Here is a 23766-nt window from a genome sequence, read left to right on the forward strand (position 1 = left end):
GGTGGTAGTGACTTAGAAGGATACATTCCAGTGGGGTGGGATATATTTTGATCTAGAAAATTTAATTATATTGCAGGTCACAGCAAATGAAGTAAGTCCAAAAATACTGAGAGAATGAGAATGTGAGGCATAAAATAGCAAGGCATGAGGATATAATTTGGAGTGATTCTTGATCCGAAAGGGAGGGTGATAAATGTTCTCATGGAAATACTACTTTAATGGTACTGCCTTCCGAATCTTGCTTCTCCTGATGTGGAACACAAATTTGAAGAATATGACGTCATTTAAAGATTACCTTGATTTGGATAACAATATTTACAACAGCAAAATCTTATTAGAGAATGTATTAAGAAAATGTCTTGAGAAAAAACTGAAAACTTTGATTAGGTAAGGCTTTAATGATAGTATAATTCACCTGCATAAATTTACTAGTAAAGAAATCTGGTATCTAACACAGAGCTAGGAAAATGGTTTGTGCTAAAATCTTACTTTTGTAATGCAAATATGCCTTGGCACCTTCACTCAAATATACAAAGTAAAATGCAAGAGGTAGAATGCAAGTTGGAATGATTCACACATGTATCGTAACACTAAAGCAATACATTGTTTTCCTGCTTAAAGTAATGAAGGCATTTGGTGAGAGTGAGGGTAAAAGAGGAGAAGTAAATGAAAGCTGTACTGTAAATGTCTTAAATTTCCTCAAGTAATAGTATGTCTAATTCAAATTTAGATGAAAAAAATACTGGTTGATCTTATCAATGCTGTTAAAGGACTCAACACTTACGCAAGTGACTGAAATTTCATCAGTTATTTTTATAATCTGGTTAAAACTGAGTTTTGTTTTGTTTTTTTTTACCAAGTACATAGTGAATCAATACATTTTTCATAGGTGAACTTAAGACATATCTTATTTATGAAATAAGACATTATAATTGTGAAAATACTTAAGGGCTCAAGTTGTTAATATCCAACTAAGTAAATATGCATATGTTCCAAATAATATATACAAAGAATATGTAGTTCTCAGTTTAAAAAGGAAAGAAAAACTTAACATTATAATGCAGTTCCCAGCAATGACCTCAGTAATTCTAAACAATTCAACTCTCTATGCTTCAAAGATTCATGCTAGTTGGAAAGGTGACATTTACATAGTATGAACAAGTAGGGGAAATACTGGACAGTCTGTAATTAACTGTGAGAATATAAGCTGGGAGTAATATAAAAATATAGAGAAAAAGGATATTGGATTAGTCAGTTTTGGGAACAAAAAGACGTATTTGATATCTTTAGTTTGGGAACTATATATAAATTACCAAGAGAACCTGGCTCATTTTGCACTGTGAAATATACTACTCTTTTTCCAAGATATTTCCAACAAAATGAAGTTGAATTTGCAAAAATATCACATTATCGCACTAGCCTTGGATGTAAGCTTGCTTAGAGAGAGAGGATAATGGGGATTAACTGGAAATTTTAATTTAGATCATGAAATATGATAAGAAATTGATATGAGTAGAAAAGAATTTTCAGAGACTTTAAAAATATTCCGATGAATAAAAAGGATAAAATTCTTTCCACATCATAGTGTTTAGATTAGCAGACCCAAATAATTACATATTTTACATACATATTTTTATCTGGCATTCCCATAAATAAAATGGGAAAAACATTTGTTTCCTTTATTTTGAGTCATTCAACTTTCCTATTTTGTTTCCTGTTTATCACAAAATGTGTTGATTTACAATTATCTCATAGCTCAATTCAAAGTTTCTAAATGGTGATGTATATGTTGTTGGTTGTAGTTTTTATATTGTTGTGTAGTTGTGGTTGTTTATTTAATTTTTGTCCTATGAGCTAGTACCCCAAGGTTATATTCTTCTGAGTTAAACACATATTATTTCTTTGTCTCTAACAGGTGTTTATTCCCTCTGAGTACTCTTCTCCAAGTCATCTATTTCAAAAGGAAATGTCGTAATAAGATATATTGTTCTCTTACCTTGCTTTGAAGACTGCTTTAGAGCTTCTGTCCAAGATTAAGGTAAAGGTAAAATGGATTTTTATTATTTAAAATTTATGCTCATTTTATAATTCACATTGCAGTTTTCTGGCTGTTAGCAAATACCTAAAATTTTATTTTCTTCTGTATTTTTTTCTAACAGGCATTGATATTCTTTAAGCCAAACTTACCATTATTTTTTCAAAAAAAAGAAAACATCAGGAAACAATGGAATACTATTTTAACTTCATTTTTTTTTTTTTTTTTTTTGAGATGGAGTTTCGCTCTTGTTACCCAGACTGGAGTGCAATGGCACGATCTCGGCTCACTGCAACCTCCGCCTCCTGGGTTCAGGCAATTCTCCTGCCTCAGCCTCCTGAGTAGCTGGGATTATAGGCACGCACCACCATGCCCAGCTAATTTTTTGTATTTTTAGTAGAGACAGGGTTTCACCATGTTGACCAGGTTGGTCTCGATCTCTCGACCTTGTGATCCACCCACCTCGGCCTCCCAAAGTGCTGGGATTACAGGCTTGAGCCACCACACCCGGCTTAACTTCATTTTTGGTTAATAATAAATGGCATAACTTTGGCTTTTCATTTTTGAATTAGAAAGTACTAAACCATAGCTTTAAGAATACTCTGGGCCTGGTGTGGTGAGTCACACCTGTAACCCCAGCACTTTGGGAGGCTGAGGTGGGTAGATCACTTGAGGTCAGGAGTTCAAGACCAGCCTGGCCAACATGGTGAGACCCTGTCTCTACTAAAAAATACAGAAAATTAGCTAGGTGTGGCAGTGGGCACCTGTAATCCCAGCTACATGAAAGGCTGAGGCAGGAGAAATTCTTGAGCCCAGATGATGGAGGCTGCAGGGAGCTGAGATCATGCCATTGTACTCCAGCCTGGGCAACAAAGTAAGACTCTGTATCAGGAAAAAAGAAGAAGAAGAAGAAAAGACAAGACTACTTTGGTGGCACTGAAAGCATTAATATTGTACTACCAAATTCCTGCTGTTTTTCCTCAATTTTTACTAAAGAGAATCTCTGCCACATAACCTGCTCTGTTTGTGAATGCTAGCTTTCTAATTAAACATCAGTAAAATATGGTAAAGAAAAAACTACCGTATGCTACCCAAACTCCTATGCCACATATATTTTACTTATTTTTCTCTGCTAAGGAAGTTAGTTTGGTGTTAGAAATAAGGAATTGGGAATTGAGGAAATGTAGAGATCTAAAAAGCTACATCTAACACAATGCATTGTTTTTTTTTTTTTTTTTTTTTTTTTTTTTTTTTTTTTTTTAAGACAGAGTCTTGCTCTGTCGCCCAGGCTGGAATGCAGTGGCAAGATATCGGCTCACTGTAACCTCTGCCTCCCAGGATCAAACGATTCTCCTGCCTTAGCCTCCCGAGTAGCTGAGACTATAAGACTGTGGAACCATGCCCAGCTAATTCTTGTTTTTTACTAGAGACGGGGTTTCACCTTGTTGGTGAGGCTGGTCTGGATCTCTTGACCTTGTGAGCCCCCTGCCTCAGCTCCCAAAGTGCTGGGATTACAGGCACGAGCCACCACACCCTGCCACATTGTTGCATTTTATAGCTAAATACATATATAGATTTATATGCAAACAAATATTTTACCTTTCATTTTGATTCTAAAGATTACTTTCCCTTCTACTTTAAAATAAGCAAATACCAATTCTATTTCAAATTTGGCTTAACACAACTTGAAGCACAAAGTATTAAATACATTAGTCAATTCAATAATAAAAATAATGTTTTTAAACATTACTATTTTAAGGATTTTACACTAAAGTTTTAAAAATAATTTTACATATTAGATATTTATTTTAGATGATAATACAAAACATATTTTAATGGTCAAACATATTATCAAGAAACAAATATCATATTTTTATTACTCCATAATACTATCTCAAATTTTGCACTTAAAACATTTCAACCCTGGTGAATCTGATGATTATGGGTCTGGGAGTTGCTCTTCTTGAGGAGTATCTTTCTGGTCTTCTCTGTATTTCCTGTATTTGAATGCTGGCCTGCCTTGTTAGGTTGGGGAAGTTCTCCTGGATAATATCGTGAAGAGTGTTTTCCAGCTTGGATTCATTTTCCCCTTCATCTTCTGGTACACAGATCAAGCACAGATTAGGTCTTTTCACATAATCCCATTATTTTTTGGAGGATTTGTTCATTTCTTTTCACTCTTATTTATCTTTTCTTGCCTTATCATTTTATTTCATTGAGTTGACCTTCAATCTCTGATATCCTTTCTTCTGCTTGATTGATTTGGCTATTGAAATTTGTGTATGCTTCATGAAATTCTTGTGCTGTGTGCTGTGTTTTTGTGTTCCATCAAGTCATTTATATTCTTCTTTAAGCTGGTTCTTCTAGTTAGCATTTCAGTTAACTTTTTTAAAGGTTGTTAATTCCTTTGCATTGGGTTAGAACATGTTTCCTAAACTCAGAGAAGTTTGTTATTATCCACCTTCTGAAGCCTGCTTCTGTCAATTCATTAAACTTGTTGTCCATCCTATTTTGTTCCTTTGCTGGTGAGGAGTTGTGATCCCTTCGTGGGGGAGAGGCGTTCTGGTCTTTAATGGTTCCATTAAAGAACTACATATTCTTTGTATACATTATTTAGAACATATGCATATTTACTTAGTTGGATATTAACAATTTGAGCCCTTAAGTATTTTTACAATTATAATGTCTTATTTCATAAATAAGATATAATGTCTTAATCAAGTTCACCTATGAAAAATGTATTGATTCACTATGTACTTGGTAAAAAAACAAAACAAAACTCAGTTTTGACCAGATTATAAAAATAACTGATGAAATAGTTATTTTTGTGCTGGTTTCTTCCCATCTTCTTGGATTTATGCAGCTTTGATCTGAGGGAGCTGCTTGTGGAGACAGCCTTTCCTTTGTCTGCCTGTGGAGGCGCTGCAGGGCTGCCAGTGATTCAGCAGAGCTGCTGCCTGTATTTCCTGCAACTTTTGTTTACTCAGGAAGATTAGGCCCACCACTGCAATGGTGGCTGCCCTTCCCCCCACAGAGCTCCACTGTTCAGGGTCGAGCTCAAACTTATGTGTTGGTTGCAAAACTCAAGCAAGAAGGCTTCAGTTTGCTGAACTTTGTTGAGTAGGGACCCACCTAGCAGTATTGTCTGATTCCCTGCTTTCAGTTCCCCTTCTTTCTGGGGGCGAGTAGCTCCATCCCACAGGTGTTAGACAATACTTCCACTTAGATCTGTGACTCCAACCCCCAGCACCGTCAGAGTTGCTGCTCATCTCTGTTCAGGTAACTCATGGGAGCTTTGCAGCCCTATGAAGATTTCCTGTTCTGTGGGTTGTAGAAGGCTTGGGTGAAGTGCAGTATTTGAACTGGAATCCCAGACGGGGAGATCCCCTGATCCTCTGGTCAGCTGCACATACTTTCTGGGTGAGGCAGTGCCCTGCCCTGCCTCAGTGGCACTGTTTACAATAGCAAAGACCTGGAACCAATCCAAATGCCCATCAACGGTAAACTGGACAAATAAAATGTGGCACATATCCACAATGGAATACTATGCAGCCATAAAAAATGATGATTTTTTTGTGTCCTTTGTAGGGACATGAATGAATCTGGAAACCATCATTCTCAGCAAACTGACAGAAGAACAGAAAATCGAACACCACATGTTCTCACTCATAGGTGGGTGTTGAACAATGAGAACACATGGACACAGGGAGGGGAGCATCACATACTGGGGTTTTTTGGTTGGGGGGGGCTAGGGAAGGGACAGACAGCAGGGGTAGGGAGGGTTGGGAGGGATAACATGGGGAGAAATGCCAGATATAGGTGATGGGGAATGTAGGCAGCAAACCACCTTGCCATGTATGTACCTCAACAATCCTGCAAGATCTGCACACGTACCCCAGATCCTAAAGTACAATTTAAAAAATTCAATATATTATCAAATATTAAATTCTGAGAAGAGAAACTATTGATTAGTTTCTGAGCTAATCAACATCAAAAGAGTGTAATATATCATTTAGCAACTTGTTTCAGGAAATATTTGTTCCTAGAATAGAAACCTGTTACAAAAATTAAAATAGAAACTTATAAAAACTAACACCTTGGCCAGGCACGGTGGCTCACTCCTGTAATCCCAGCATTTTGAGAGCTGAGGCAGGCAGATCAGGTGAGGCCAGGAGTTGGAGAAAAGCCTGGCCAACATGGTGAAACCCTGTCTCTACTAAAAATACAATAATTAACAGGGCATCTTGGCATATGCCTGTAATCCCAGCTACTGGGGGACTGAGGCAGGAGAATCTCTTGAACCTGAGAGGTGGAGTTTGCAGTAAGCCAAGATCATGCCACTGCATTCCAGCCTGGGTAGCAGAGGGAAACTCTGTCTCAAAACAAAACCAAAACCAAAAACTAACACCTTCTCATGAATACTCGTTTTAAAATTTTTGCCTCAGTCTGACCACCAAGATGAAACCTAACATATAAACTTTTCATATACCCAGCCAGTTTTCCACTTTGCAAGATCCTTTTAAAGTCATCCTGCCTGGATCCTAAGATTGTAGAAACATCTCTGCCTTTCATGCCAATACTGAAATTCCATTAATGTGGCATTCTTTCTTACTACAGTAAGTGTAATTAACTTAAATTTGCTTAATCAATAGGTATTTTGTGGAGATTTGATAAGATGATTTTAAAAGTAAATTAGATAATTTTATTTAAATTCACTCTCATATAAATAAAACTACAAAATTTAGACAAAATACAAAAAAAGAATAAAACCTGTGTAGCCTCCAGAAAGTGACCATAGCACATGGATTCTGGAAGGTTCAACATTCGTAATAAGAGAATGGCAGTTAGTGAGTTTCCCATTTTCAAGAATTTTAGAATGAGGGCAGGCCCCAGTCTACACCATACCAGGCTGGTAAGACTGAAATAGACACTTTTCAATTTATAGATTTGAGGAACAAGAAGCCATGCTTCAGGAATTTACTACACATTAAAAGTGTGGAGGGAAATCTTAAAAAGGAAACTTCCAGAGAGGGGAAGCACCAAATTCTATGTATAAACTTTCCCAAATCTCTTCTGATCCCTAAAACATGAATATTCAGTGCAGATGGCAGGTATCCTCAACTATATTTATAAAACTAATTTGAAAATTCAGCTGTTTCCCACAATGAGGGACACAAAGTTTGCAGATTGGGCACATAAACTATGTTATAAAACAATAACAGAAAATTATGATTCTTTAGAGGGACATATTACAATTCAAATTCTCTACAATATGTAGATGATAATGGATACAAACCAAAATTATTCTACATAAGAAGAGAAAGGAAAACATGATTCTTGTTAAAGAGACAACTAATGGATACTGACCCTGAGATGACCCAGATTTTGAAATTAGTATATACAGACTTTAAAGTACTTTTAACAATGATTAAGGATATAACATGTATGTTTAATAAGGGAAAACGTAGCAATTAAAACACAGAACAGAAAATACAAAAAAGAAAAAAGTAAACAGGAAAAAAGAGCCAGAGAGCAGAAAGAAAGAAGAAAACAGATAGAATAAAAGATTAAAGGAAAGAAAAGACTGAACAATGATTAGAGTGTCATAAACCTATGGGACAATATTAAAGTCTAACATTCATGTCACTGGAGTTGCAAAATGCAAGGAAAGGGAATATGTGACAGGAAGAAAAATATTTTAAGAAATAAATAATGGCTGTAAGTTTTTCACTTTTGGTGAAAGATTTAATTTTAGAGATTTAAGAAACCCAGTGAACCCTAAGCAAAAGTAATACAAAGAACACAACCCACATACACAGTCAAATAGTTGCAATGTAAAACTGAAGGCAAATTGTATTTCATACAGGATAATAACATTTCAAATGACTGTGACTTCTCATCATAAACAGTGAAAGCCTAAAGACATTAAAATAATATTTTCAAAGTGCTAGGGTGGAGGGAAAGACTACCACCCCAGAATTTTATATTTTAAAGCCATCCTCCCTAGGTGTCTCAGCTATCACTTGCTCCTTAAATCTTCACGTTTTTCAAATATTCTCCTACTTCACATAAAATTTAAGGTATATCTGGCATTTAATTTTAAGCTAGCCATTTGTGCTTAAACTGTCTGTATGGATAAAACAAGTAGGCTTGGGATTATCTTTTAGTGGTTGTGGTTGCAACCTACTACACAAAAATGCTCTTCCACATGGGGTCCTGTAATAGCCACAAAAATCAAACATAAAAAATGGCTTCTTAAAGCAAATCTGTAAATATTTGTTTACTGTTAAAGACTGACATAGGATGGAAGGGCATTATGTTAATAATTAGGTATTTTCTTATCATTTTTCTAGAATCTTATGAATATGAAGTAAATCATTGAAATAAATTACATTTTTCATTAAAAGTCCATTAAAAATACTCACATCAATATTTGGAGAGTATTAAAACTCTCCAAACAATGGCTTCCAAACTTGAGTTTATTAGTAATAATGCTTTCAGAAAGAAGAAAAAAAGTAGATATTTGCCATCAAAATGCCTTTTTTGCTGTTTCCTAAGTAGATAATTATCTTCACACTGAAGTTAACTATTCTAATAAACAGAATATGGGGATAATATAAAAAGCTGTTAGAACATATCTAATTTTATAAACATTGTTTCTAACTTTCAGTTCACATAAGGTCATGTAAAAATTACTTATGTTATACCATTCACATGCAAAAGAAGCCTATTTTTTAAACACATCTGTTTCAAACACTTTGATATTTTCTAATAGAGAAAGTGAGTTTTATGTCGGGGTTGGTAATGTTGAGAATAAATCACATAAAATAAAGCACAGGAAATCAGAGAAAAAGAAGGTGTCTTTGCAAAACTTTCCTTAAGTTTACAGTCAAAAATTTTATGTGCTGCTATATAAATAGCAGACATCTCCTTGCACTACAAACCTGTCACATCTCATAAACTTGGCTGAGTGAATTGAGTAGATGGGAAACCTCCAAAGAAACATCAGTTACTGCAATAAGTGGGATCAGTGATTCAGGAGAGTTCACTCATATATACTTTTCCAAAGTCCCAACTTGGTGTTGGTGAGAATCAAGATACTGAAGATGCTATTAAATGACTTTCTGGCTCCATTTTAGTACTTAAAGCTGTTCTGAGCTATTTCTCAATATGACTATAAAAATAATAGTTTGATGGCTAAATTCCAGTCCAGAAAATCACACAAAACCACTCTAAATCCTCCCTGAACTTAACAGTTGAAAGAAACTATTAAAGGCTGCTTCTGTTAATTCTTGTCAATAATTCAACCACAGTTCTGACACTGGAGCAAGGAAGCGAGGGTGTTTAACAACACAGTGGTAGTGATAGTGCACTTACAAAATGTCTACATAAGATAGGAAAAACATGAGTTTCAATTCCAGATCTCCAAATGAAAAAAAAAAAAGGAAGACAAAGCAGTGTAGAATTTATGATGATGCTTCTATTTCTCCAGGTATAGTGTGTAAGGATGCCAAGAACAACAGTAATGATCAGATAATAAGCATTAGCCCAAGAAACATTAAAAAGCACATCTTTAAATCTGCTCACATACTTAATTGATAACTTATAATAATATTATATTATTTTTAATTAACAAATCATATTTGTATATATTTATGGGGTCCAATGTGATATTTATATTTATATATATATATATATATATATGATGTGAAATGATTAATTAAAGCTAATCAATATATCCATCATCTCACTTATTTTTTGTGGTGAGACATTTGAAATTTACTCTCTGAGTGTGCCCCATAACGATGGGGATAGTTTTAAGCAAAGGGTTGTTAGGTAATTTTGTCACTGTGTGAACATCATGGAGTGTTATTTACACAAACCTAAATAGTACAGCCTACTACATTCCTCAGCTATATAGTATAGCTCCTAGGCTACGAATGTGCACAGCAAGTTACTGGACTGAATACACAATTGCAGCATGGCAAGTATTTGCATGTCTATAAATAGAAATATCACAGTAAAAATACAGTGTAAAATACAGAAGATGGTTCACCTGTATAAGACACTTACCATGAATGGTGCTTGCAGGATTGGAGACTGCTCTGGCTGAGTCAGTGAGTGAGCTGCAAGTAAATGTGAAGGCCTAGGACATTACCATGCACTACTGTAGACTTTATACACACTGTACACTTAAGCTACACTAAATTTATAATATTTTTTTGCTTCAATCATAAATTAACCTTAGCTTATGGTAAATTTTTTGTTTTATAAACTTTTTGGCTCTTTTGTAACAACATTTAGCTTAAAACCTACACACACAAACAAACACATTGTTCAGTTCTATAAAATATTTTTTCTTGAAATCCTCATTATATAAGCTTTTTTAAAATTTGCATTTGTATTTGCTTTTATATTTTAAGATTTTTTGTTAAAAAAAAAAAGTAAGACACAAATATACATATTATCCTAGACCTCACAGGTTCAGGATCATCAGTATCACTGCCTTCCACCTCCACATTTTGTCCCAGTGGAGGATCTCCAGGGGCAAAAACACACAAGGAGTTGTCATCTTCTATGATAACAATGCCTTCTTCTGGAATATCATCTGAAGTCCCTACCTGAGGCTGTTATATAGTTAACTTTTCTTTTTTAAATAAGGAAAAGGAGTACACTGTAAAATAATAATTTTAAAAAGTATAGTCAGTACATAAACATAGCTGATTATCATTATCAAGCATTATATACTATACATAACTGTGCATGCTGTACTTTTTTTTTTTGAGACAAGAGTCTCACTCTGTCACCCTGGCTGGAGTGTAATGGCATAATCTCAGCTCACTGCAACCTCTGTCTCCCGGGTTCAAGTGATTCTCCTGCCTCAGCCTCCCAAGTAGCTGGGATTACAGACGTGCGCCACCACATCTGGCTAATTTTTGTATTTTTGGTAGAAATGGGGTTTCACCATGTTCCCCAGGCTGATCTTGAATTCCTGACTCAAATAATCCACCCACCTTGGCCTCCCAAAGTGCTGGGATTACGGGTCTGGCCGATCAATGCTATACTTTTATATGACTGGCAGCTTAGCAGGCTTGTGTATACCAGTATTATCACAAACATGCAAGTAATATATTGTACTATGACATTATGAGGGTTACTACATCACTAGGGAATAGAAATCTTTCAGCTCCTTTTTAATCTTATGGGACCACCATCCTACATTCAGTCCATAGTGGCTGAAATGTCATTATGCAGCACGTGACAATATACAATAGATTGTCATTAACTGCAGTCACCAAACTGGGCTATCTCAAAACTTATTTTTCCTATCAAACTGAAACATTATACTCTTTGACCAGCATCATTCTACACTTCATTTTATGAGTTCAACTTTTTAAGATTCCAAATATAAGTGACATAATGTAATATTTGTCTTTGAGTGGCTGCATTATTTCACTTAACATAATATCCTCCAGGTTCATCCATGTTGTCAAAAATGACAGAATTCTCTTCTTTTTTCAAGGCTGAATAGCATTTCATGGCATATATATATATATATATATATATATATATATATATATTTCTTCATTCATCCCAATGGTTCACTTCTTTTTTTGAAAACGTACAGTATATATTGTTAATAATCACATTTACTAGTACAATTATTCTACTCTTCAATTTAACGAGAGATGCACTTTTCTAAACGTTGCAGATTACTCACTTAAAAAATTCAACAAATTGTTCAAAATTACATAGATTCATTGCACTTGCAAGTATATGATGTCTTGATCTATGGCATATACCATGAGGACACCAATAGCAGAGTAAGAAATTATATTCTGAGATCAGATGTTTTATTACATACTAAAGATAGTATATATAACCACATATTGTAAAATAGTAAAGTAATATTGTTGGAAATATATTGAAATAATACTCTTTCTCCAACTTGAAAGTTTTTTCAGTTTGGATTTGGAAAGATTCTAAACTCAGCCTCTTAAAGCCTGAAGTCTCCCAATATCTCCTTTGCAAACATCCTTTTTCTCAGCGTGGTAGACTCTTTTATGTTGATGTTACAGAGTTTTCAATTTTCCTAGATTTCAACCAATTCCTTTATGGCTTTACTTTGTGACACTATTTCTCACTTATTCCTTGTCAAGATCACTTTACCCTGCTGTACTGAGATTTCTCCACTGATACTCCTTACTCAACCATACCTTCTTGGTTCTTTAAACAAGTATAACCAGATATAGGACCTGACACCTCCATTATAATCCATCTGCCTTTCTCTGTTTCTGAGACATTCTAATCATGTAACATTTCCTTAGCTCTTCAACCCACAATTCCAAGTAATATGCTCAAGATAATCTTTCTGCAACCTCTCAAAGAAAACTTGAGCTTCAGAAACCTGGAATCTCACAGCACAAAGGGCATCACTAGACCTATCTCATAGAGTGTTCAGTAATATTATTTCTTATGCATGAAAGAAATTCAGCAACTGTAAAGATATTCAATCTTGCTTATGCAATACAAGCATACAAAGCACACTTCACTGATCTTGCCTGCAATGTCTTTGTCAGGAAATTCATTTTGGATATTCTGCATATGTGAATTTTTTAACACCTTTGCCTATCCAACCACCACAGTCCTGACTCTTGGTTACTTTTACCCATCTAGCAAAAACCCTGAGATCTCATTCTAAGCTGCAGAAGATTCCATGTCCTTTAGATTTTACATATTTAGTTTTTTAAGATAAGAAAAATGTTCTCTTATTAATATAATTTATCAGGAAAATACTTAACATTTGATTTTGTCAACAGACTATTTTGGCAAAGCACACTGTTTTCTTACTTATATTGACTTACTCTGATAGGACAATATTGAAATATTTTTATAAAACAAGATCTTAGTCGAAACCAAACCTTTTCATCATGGGTCTTCGAAGCAAATCTTCTTGTCACATAAACAGCACTCTGTCATTTTTACGTCTTTCACAAACATTTCTTCATAGGATGGTGATGGGAAGCAAAAAAAAAAAAAAAGAATTGTATTAAATTGAAGAAAAATACATCCTATCAAATTTGTACTGACGCAAAAAAATACAATAATGAGATAATGAAATAACTTACTTAAATCCATGCTAACAGACATTAGAATTGAAGCCACATAATTTGATATATGGTGACACATAGGCAGATATATTTCTTTGAAACTTATTTATAGTATTGTCATTTTAAGGATAGTAACATACACAAATCAAAGAATACCATAATCTTCTCGGAAGAAAAATCAACCAGTGGGTCTCTCACTGTTCTGCTTGTCTCATGAGCAGAGGCACACACTGTCTTTGTTTTGTACTGTCTTTATAAGGATATTAGTAGAGCAAATATTCTTGAAAATGAGTTTTCCTTTATAAACAAAGGGTAGGCATGTTTCTTTCCATACAAATATTTGGCTTCCTTAAAGTTGGGATTTCTGACTCTGGTCAGTCCTATTGGAATGACAAAGCTATCCTTTGTCTCTCTCCCAAGCAGCTCATTGTTGTCTGCCAGCATTCAAGTAACTCAAGGAGCATAACTTATAACTTGTTAGCTTGTAAGAATGGTGTAATCTCAGACTCTTCACTGTTCTTGACAAATATCTAAAAAATAATTTATCCATATTTATAACAATATGTACAGAAAACAAATATGAGATATTGTTGACAGAAAATTACTGGTATTTATTATTTTACTATATATTTGTAGAGAGGTCCATTCAAAATCCTCCCCTAGCAGTTTTTAACAAATATTGATTTGTAATGAGATACTTCCTTTTGTACTACTAAATGACACAAGAGGCACTTTACAAGAAAGTTAGATGAATGGATTATTTTTTCTATTTAAGCAACATTTGACGGATTTTATTAGCAGAATGTTAACAGACAGCATATAATTCATATATAATCCATTGTTCTTAACTTGGTGATGTCAGTGAAACGAGACAAAAAAGTAGAAAAAAGATATAATTAAAACTCCTTGTAAACATTCTCATCAAACTTTTTGATGGGATATGTAAAAATAAACTTATAATTTATAAATATATGAAATATGGCCTATGGAAAATATTAGTGTCAGCTATGTAATTATGAGTTTAATATGAAGATATTTTATAACCAAACTAGCTTTTTTATGTAAGTGATCTATTACATGTATTACTTAGTGATGTCACATGTTAAATTTGAACCAGGGCACATGCTAATGTAAGGAAAGGAAATGATGAATATGCACCAAGAGTTTGAGACTTCTCGGTGCTTTGCTTGTGACTCATAGCTAACTGTGACTCCTAGCTACATTTATTGTTAAGAAAATTTGAAACTGGAAAAGATCCCTGACATTTGTAAGTTTGATTAGAAAATATTCATTTTTGAAATTTCTCATCCGATATCTGTTTTACTGTTTCCTAGTTCGACAAAACTCAACTTTGATTCACCGAATACTCTCTTTCCTGATCTTCCAACTACTAGTAGCAATAAAAAACTGTGCTGTGCAATTAAGTATGTGTAGAATTTTGATAGAGGTCCTTAAAATGTTTGTGTTCACGTAGAGAACACCCCCTCCCCTCACCTGCCTCTTTTTGTATTTAGTGAATGTGGTCATAACATCTGGAACTTATGATTCTATCAAACCCCCATGAGGCAAAACCCAAGAAAATTCTAGACATTCTGATTCTGACATCCTCAAGCCGTTAACTCAATACTAGCTATAAACAGCATCAAGACCTCATCTCATGTTAGAAGAATAAACCACCATTTGTTTAAGCCATTATGAACAGGTTATTTAATCCTGGAATCCAAACTCCTTCAGTAAAATATACCCATTTCAGCTGATATTTATGCTTAAATTGTATAAAAAAATTAAAAATCGGTAAGAATTTTTACTAACTTACAAAAATATATTTGCCAATGTATTTTGGTTTCTCTGTAATACCACAGGTTTTCTTTTCTACAATTTCAAATTTGATTTCACTTTCAGGGAGCTCATATGCAGGTTGTTACATGGGTATACTGCAAGATGCTGATGTTTGAGGCATTAAAAATCTCATCACTCAGGTGGTGAGTATAGTACACAATAGGTAGTTTTTTTAGCCCTTTCCCCCTCTGGTAATCCCCAGTGTTTACTGTTCCCACCTTTATATCCAAATGTAATCAGTGGTTAGTTCCCACTTATTTTAAGTAACAATATGTGGTATTTGGCGTTCTATTCCTCTGGTAATTTGCTTAGAATGATGGCCTCCAGCTACATCCTTGTCGCTGCAGAAGACATAATTTCATTTTTATGGCTATGTAGTATTCCATAGTATATATGTGCTATATTTTATTTATCCAATATTCTCTTTATGGGCATCTAGATTGATATCCTGTCTTCACTATCATGAATAGTGCTGCAATGAATGCATGAGTGCTTGTGGTTTTTTTTGCAGAACAATTTATTTTCCTGTAGATACATACCTAGTAATGGGATAGGTGGGTTGAATGCTCTGTTTTAAGTTCTTTGAGAAATCTGCAAACTGCTTTTCAGAGTGACTGAACTAATTTACATTCTAACTAACAGTGTTCTCCACAGCCTTGCCAGCATGTTTTTTTTTTGTCTTTTTAGTAATTGCCATTCTGACTGGCATGAGTTTGTAGCTCTTTATGTTTTGATTCAAATTTCTCTAATGATGAATATTTTCTCATATGCTTATTGGCCACTTCTATATACAAGTATTTTCTCATATGTTTATTGGCCATTTGTATACATTATTTTGAGAAGGGTCTGCTCATTTTCTTTGCCCACTTTTTAATGGTTTTATTTATTTATTTATTTATTTATTTATTTATTTACTTATTTAATGCCTGTTGATTCAGTTTCCTTTGAGATGCTGGATATTAGACCTTTGTTAGTGCATAGTTGGCAAATATTTCTCCTTTTTTATGGGTTGTCTGTTTGTTGATATTTTCTTTTGCTGTGCAAAAGCTCTTTAGTTGGTTTTTGTTTTCCATTCTCTTTATGCAGTAAATCACATTTATTTATTTGTGTATATTGAACCAACCTTGCATCCCAGTAATAAAGCTGACTTAATCATGATGAATTAACATTTTGATGTGCGGCTGCATCTGGTTTGCTAGTATTTTGTTGAGGATTATGGCATCTATATTTCAGGGTTATTGGCCTATAGTTTTTGTGTTTTTTATTTTAAATTGTGTCTTTGCCTAGTTTTGGCATCAGGATGATGCTGGCTTCAAAGAATGACTAAAAGAGGAGTATTTTCAAAGCATTTCTGGAATAGTGTTAGCAGAATTATACCAACTGTTCTTTGTATGTCTGGCAGAGTTCGGCTATGAAGCCATCTGGTCCAGGGCTTTCTAGGTTGGTAGTCTTTTATGAGTGATGCGTTTGTGAGAACCAAAAATCCATACAAGGATCAAGGAAACGAGAATTTGTTTTTGTTTTTGTTTTTGTTTTTTTTTAAATAAACAATATCAGTAGATTACTAGCTAGATCAAAAAAGAAAAAAAGAGAAGATCCAAATAAGTATAATCAGAAACGACAGAATTTGACATTAAATTCAACCCTGCAGAAATACAAAGAATCCTTAGTTATTGAGAACAATTATATGCATACAAACTAGAAAATCTAGAGGAAGTTTATAAATTTTAATCTAGTGAATAAATAACTCTAGAATTAGAGAAATTTTTATACCTCCTCTAGTTTAATTCCTATGGAATTAGTGGAATTCTAGTTAGAAATATACCAACTACCAAGATTGAAATAGGAAGAAATTGAAATCCTGAACAGACCAATGTTGAGACCCATAGATTTTCTTATTGAACACCTATCTTTCTTTTTACTACTAAATCCCTTCTTCTTTTGCCTATGCAAAAACTTCACTACAAAAAAAAATCTCATTCCCTTCTCCGCTATCAAATTTCCTCCTACATTGGATTTTGCCATCAGCATGTAAATATGTGCATTAACAATAATACATCTTTTCATCCCACCTCCTTTGTCATTTCCCAATCCATTTCATTCTTTTCCTTTTTCTTTAAGCAAAACTCTTTAAAATATTAGTCTACTATGGTTATATCCAATATATTCAATGTATTTAATTAATGTATTTCCTACTTTATTCAGATATCCCCCCAATCAGTTTATTTAATTGTTTTTTATCAAGGTTACCAATGATCTAAGTATTTCTAAACCTTATAATCGATTGTCAATCCTTTTTACTTAACGTATAAATAGCATTTTACTGAAATTGACAATTTGGTAATTTTTTAAAATCTGGAATTGACATGCCAAACGTATGTGTTGTGAAACAGTTTACACAAAAAGCCATCAAGTTTGAAGAAGACAAGAAGTAAAAGTAGTTCATTCAGCTCCTTCAGTCTACAGTAAGCTTAGTTTTCCACTTGGCTTTATGGAACAATATGTGTAAATGATTTCAAAACTTCTGTGTTTCACATTGCAGCTCTATTTCTACTATGGTAAATTTCTATGGAAAAAAATCACAATAATTTTGAACTTTTAAATATAGCTAAAACTTCTGCAAATTATGATGATTTTCCACTAAAGAAAAAAAAATTGACTGTTAAATGATATGTAAAGCATAATAATGGAATACCAGGTAATCAGCTGATCGTCAGAAATTTAATGTATCTAATACAACAAGCTATGAATTCAGAAATGCCCTGAAGCACCTCATATTCTAAAGGAAACAGTATATGTTTCTTTATAGTATAATTGTGGAGGAAATGATTAGGTGTGTTCCTAGCATATGTAACATTCTGGCTAAAATGTATATTTAAAATCACCAAACATTTGGTTTTAAATTTATTGTTAGTATTTCTGAAAAGTAAATGCTTATTTTTGGCGATCAGAGATAATTAGAAAGTAGAGAGATAAGACAGATCTGGAGCTGGAACACTGTAATAAAAGGAGGGAGACATAAAAGTTTCAATAAATATTAGAAAATTTAAAACTACGAAAAAAATTGCCTGATACATCTAGAAAATAAGTGTAAAGGATAATGATGTAAAAAATATAAATTGGCACAACTGACTCAAAAAGAAGAGAAAAACTAAATGAACCCATATCATTAAATAAATGGTCTTCATTGAACATCTGTACTCAAAGAAACACTGAGCTTAGAGAGTTTTAAGGCATGTTGTAACAGACGTTCAATAAAAAGATAAGTGCAATCTTACCCAATTCTCTCAGAAATGAGAGGAGGAAGCAGTTTCTGGCTCATTTTATGAGGCCATTAAAACCCTGATAACCAAAAGCATACAAAGATTTATTTCTTGAAGTAACTGTGGATTGTAGGACAAAGATTTATTCTCGGAGTCAAAATGTTTTAGGAACACAGGGCCAAGGTATGAATGTAGAATCTATTATTATGTGATATTAAGCAGGTCATTTATCCACTTCTGTTTCTCATCATAGTGTTTCAAAGATGTTTAAATAAGTTAGTATTTAATAAATTAATTCTGCAATATAAACCATTATATGAACACAAGATATTTATTGTAATTATTGAAAAATGATAATAATAAGAGTTTTTTATGATAGGAACAATCCAAAAGTTAAATAATACAGGGACTTCCAAAGACCCAAAAGATAAAATGTCCAAATGATCAAAAAAATTTATGAACAAAAGCACCTTAAACTTTGCTTTCACCCAGGATCTTAAAAGATGCAAAAGCAATTTGAACCTCAGTGACCCATGGTGAATACATTAAAAATATGTTTCCTGATGCTAAGAAAAAAAACCTGAAAAAGATTTAAAGAAGACCAAAATATTTTAGAATTTAGAAAAAATGAATTATTTTATACAGGTCAATGAAAAGAAGGTATTGCTACAAGTCCAGTCTTGGGCCATAGATAGAATTCAGTAAATGCCAAATTTTCTGTAATTATTGCAGTTCACATAAAAGTCATTTCTACAAATAATTATTAACTACTATGCCTAAAACGTGCTATCTTGTAGAATAAATTGAATGTAACCAGTTTATTTTAGTGTAATGCTGTATTAAAAACTAAGCAAAAATTATTTATAGGGTTAGAGAAAAAGATGAGGTCCTTATGAAAACCTTTATGAGGCAGAGTAAGGGATGAGCTGCTCCACTGTTACACACAGAAGAAATTGCCAGGGAACTGAGAGCACTTTGCTCTGAACTGCAGACTTTGTAATTGTAATGAAGTATACAGAGCCAAACTCAAGTCAAATGATTCACTGTATACCTATTTTGTTTTGAATAATTAGACTACAATATACTATAAATCAAATATTCATAATGATTTTTACTTGGTATTTTTAAATGATGTCTTGAACATCTACAGCAATTTTCCCTAATTCTTTTAAATACGGCAGAATTTTCTAGTAAATAATGTGTTTGTTGATCAGACTTACGGCATAATTAATGTCTTCTAGTTCATCCCCAAAGCTGAAAGGTTCTAGCTTTAAAACTGCTATAAAGAACATATAAAAGTCCATCCTACTTCTCATACAAAGCTTTTAATCCCACCCCATTATAGGAATCCTAACACTCTAAGACATCTTTGCTGTGTCCAGGAGTGAAGAGGATATAAAATCTAGCTCCAATCTATGTTATTACATCTACACAAAGCAGTTGCTGGTGAATGGGAAGAGTTGCTCTTAATGTGTCATGTGAATGAAATAGCTAAAGTGATCTGACTATCCAGGGTTATGGCTCAGTGGAAAAACTTCCAGGCCCTTAAATTTAATACTCTTCCATTTTCTGTCCCCTCTCAGATGTAACATGGTACATTGAGAACTGGCAAACATGTGACTTTTTACACTCTGACATTTTCAAGACACATGATCCTCAGGAAAGTAGAAGTCAAAGTTTACTGCAGTAGAATATTTGGCTAATGGAAGATAAATTTTCTGTAAACTATTAGGCTATCCCTGGAGGCAGAGTAAAACATTTGCCTGTTGCTCTGTCGGATCTGTGAATGCTGAAGCAGAACTATCATGGCAAACAGCAAATCCCTCAGCATATCGTTCATTCAGTTGGTACTGATATCTAGGATTGAGTCAGAGGCATAAATTCGTTAGGTCTTATTGAGCTCAAACATACAACAGCCTCTCAGGCTTGATGAGGAATCATCTATCACTTCTTATACCCAAAAGCATTGCTTCTCTTCCCCAAATAGAAATTTGTTTCTTTTCTACTACTTCTTTCATCCATGAAAGGAAATGCAATTCTCAAGGATGTCTTTTGACCTACCCTACAGCATTTAGGGAGGGAATCCTCAGAGATCACTATGTGATTTTTTTTTTTTCCAGTCATGCTATGATGTTACAGAATAAAAAAGGGAATGTGTTATAGAACAGGGTAAGCAATAACAGAACTGCAGGCACTTCTCTGGTATGTTCCTGAGCATTGACAGTCCAACATAGTCTAACATATCATGTTTAACCAAAAAACACAAATACTATAAGTCTTTATGAAGTGAAAGAGGGAATGTGTCTTTTAAACTAATTCTTCGAATCTTGGCAGCAATTACTTTCAGAAGTCAATTAAGGGAAGTTTCTGCCATACTTCCACATTATCATTAATGTTAGCAAAGGGCATTTTTTCATGTTTGACATAGAATAGTAGAATATTTAATAAATAAAATGGATAACTCTTGAGATAATTGCCTTCTTGCCTTGTTAAATAATGTTATGTTGAGACATTAAATCAGTTTAAGTATACACTAAGGGGTCTATACTTGAACCTAAAGTGTAAAGTCAATCAAGTTTGAGCATGTATAATAAGTAGTTTTTTAATCATTTCATTTTATTATATATTTAAACAAAATGTCTAAAAAGTTTCAAAAACATACAAAAGTAAAGTAGTATCATGAATCACCATAAAATTCCCCCAGCTTCAACAATTATCAACACATGGTCAATATTATTTCAACTAGGCCTCCATCCATTTAGTGTTCTCCCAGAGATATTATGTCAATTTTCATGGAAGAGCTTGCACAGAATTCTCGGGGGAAGGAAAAGTACAGAGAGGCAAGAGTTGGTATTGGTTTCCTAATTTGATCAAATATATCCCTCCCTATTTTACCTCCCAAACTCAAAATTGGTGTCTAAATTTTTATGCAGCCAGGACTACAAATAAAAGAAGTTTTTATATGAGTTGCTCTAATACATAGAAGTACAAATACCATGATATTATGCACATTTGTATAACAGCTTTATTGAGGTATATCTTTATAAATAAAATTCAACCCTTGTAACTGTAAAACTCAATGAGTAAATTTTAAGTAAATTTATAGAGTTGTACAACCATCATATGATCTAGTTTTATCACATTTTTATCACACTAAATATTATCTTGTGATCTTTTGCAGTTAATATCACTTGCACCCACAACCCAGAAAACCACTACTCTATTTGTCTCTATGGATTTGCCTTTTCTGGACATTTAATAAAAACGGAATAATACAATATGTGATCTTTTGCATTACGGTTGTTTCACTTAGTGTAATTTTTTAGATCCACCCATGTTACCGCATGTATAAGTTTATTTTCTGTTACTGCTCAATAATATTCCATTGTGTGGATATACTGCTTTTAAATTCAATCATCAGTTAATCGACATATGAGTTATTTCCAGTTTTAAAATTATGAAGAAGAATGCCATAAAATTCGGTGCACATGTCTTTGTATGGGTTTATGCTTTTCTTGGATTTCTAGGGGAGGAAATTGCTGGGTCATATAGAAAGTTTTTATTTACCAACTTAAGAAACTGCCAAACTGTTTTCCAAGGTCAGATTAATATATTACATTTTTACCAGCAATGAATAATTGGTTCAGTTTCTCTATATCTTTTCCAATATTTTGTAGTGTCCGTCCATTTTAATAACCAGTGAAGTGGTGTACAGTGATATCTCATTGAGGTTTGACACCCCTTTTGTGCAGTGACACCTCATTTCATGTTTGTAATTCCTGTTCATATATGACCTTTATGATTCGCATAGAGTATCTATGCAAATATTTTGCCCATTTTAAAATTGAACTTTTTTGGATTTTATTCTAAGCATTCTATTGTTTTGTTGATATTGAGAATGTTGTGGTTTTACCAATTTTATTTGTGATACTAATTAATTTGGGGGCTAATTTTGAAAAGACCAATAAGGAGAAAAGCTAGTAGAGAAAGGCATTTACTACACTATTTCAGATAACGTGGGTTTTTTGGAAGATGCTGATAGAGCTCACCTTACCATTAGATGCAATACAATCATGACAAACATTCCCTGCCAGTGTTTTCTTGGCAGAATATTAATGAAGGAATTATAGATTAAAAACATATAAGATGATGTATGATTTTTATCCCTTTGGGTGCCTGAAAGAAGATACTTGAGCCAGGGATGCTGAGCTCCTAACTAATACAAAGGGAGAAAGGTCCTAGAATACATGTTTTCTACCTTTAGCATTATTCATTTTGCTTCCAGGACTTGAAAGCTAATAGAAATAATTAAAATTCATATAACAATAAATGTTTTAAATTACTTATAAGCAATAAATCATAAAAATTATTTAAAGAAGACTTCAGAGTTAAAAAAAATCATGTAAATTATTTTTATGTTAACAGGCACAATATTTTGGATCAGATCAATAAAGCATACTGAAATTAGTTATTTGAATAAATTTACAGATAAACAGTAGAATGCCTGATTAGGATAACATGAAGAATAGTTGCTTTGCTAGTGTACATCAGGTTATAACTATAGGTCCCATCTCTCATGAGAACATTTAGTTGGCTCAGGAAGAGACCTTTGATCTTTTCTTAAGAGTTACGTGATCAATAAAATCTATAGAGTTAAAGCACATAAACAGAAAAATATGTTAGCAAAAAATATAGAGTTGGATTCACGCATCATTAATCAACTGAAGTTTGTTGAATGATCACTGAACATTATGAAGGATGTTATGGAGGGAAAAAAAACTGTTGATAATCAATTATATACTGGGAAGAGTATCTTCCCAAGAAAAACATATGAGAGGCAATTATCTTCATTTTCTAAGTAATAAAACAGGTTTTAAACATGAGATAAATAAATTTCTGAGTATCAGTCATTTATTTAGTGGCAGTGTTTAAATTCAAGCCTATAACTGAATTCAGCTCCTATATTCTTTCCAAAAAACAATAATTTCAGTAAATTGAATCTCAATAAATATGAAGTTATAGAATCATTAACCTGGCAGACCATTCAGCACATGATGGATTCTTTAAATAAGTAAATAGTTAACTAAACAAATGACAGTCAATGGGTATACTATGATCAAAAAAAAAAAAAAAAAAAAAAAAGAAGGACATTACTTAGTATACCTCACTGGAAGACACACTTTAAAGAAATAAGTATAATACATATCAACTTTAATAATTGTTCCAAAGGAAAATAAGACTTGAAGGAGATCTGGTGAATATGAAGGTTAGTAGAAAATCTAATTTAAGAACTAAAGGATTTAAACTAATTTAAGGAATTTGAGAACTAAAGATACCAGTCAGGATTAAAAGTTTCAAGCAACAGAAGCTGACTCTGGATTATTAGAACAGAAGTGAACATTATGAAAAGGAAATCCTAGTGCTTATAGAATCCTTTTCCAAGACTAGAAAGCTGGCCTTAAAGATCCCAGTCAGATCAAGGCCCAAATGAGATTGTACAAGTGTTTCAGAGAAGATG

The sequence above is a fragment of the Saimiri boliviensis genome, chromosome 16 (assembly GCF_048565385.1).
Source record: "Saimiri boliviensis isolate mSaiBol1 chromosome 16, mSaiBol1.pri, whole genome shotgun sequence".
NCBI classification, from domain to species: Eukaryota; Metazoa; Chordata; class Mammalia; order Primates; family Cebidae; genus Saimiri; species Saimiri boliviensis.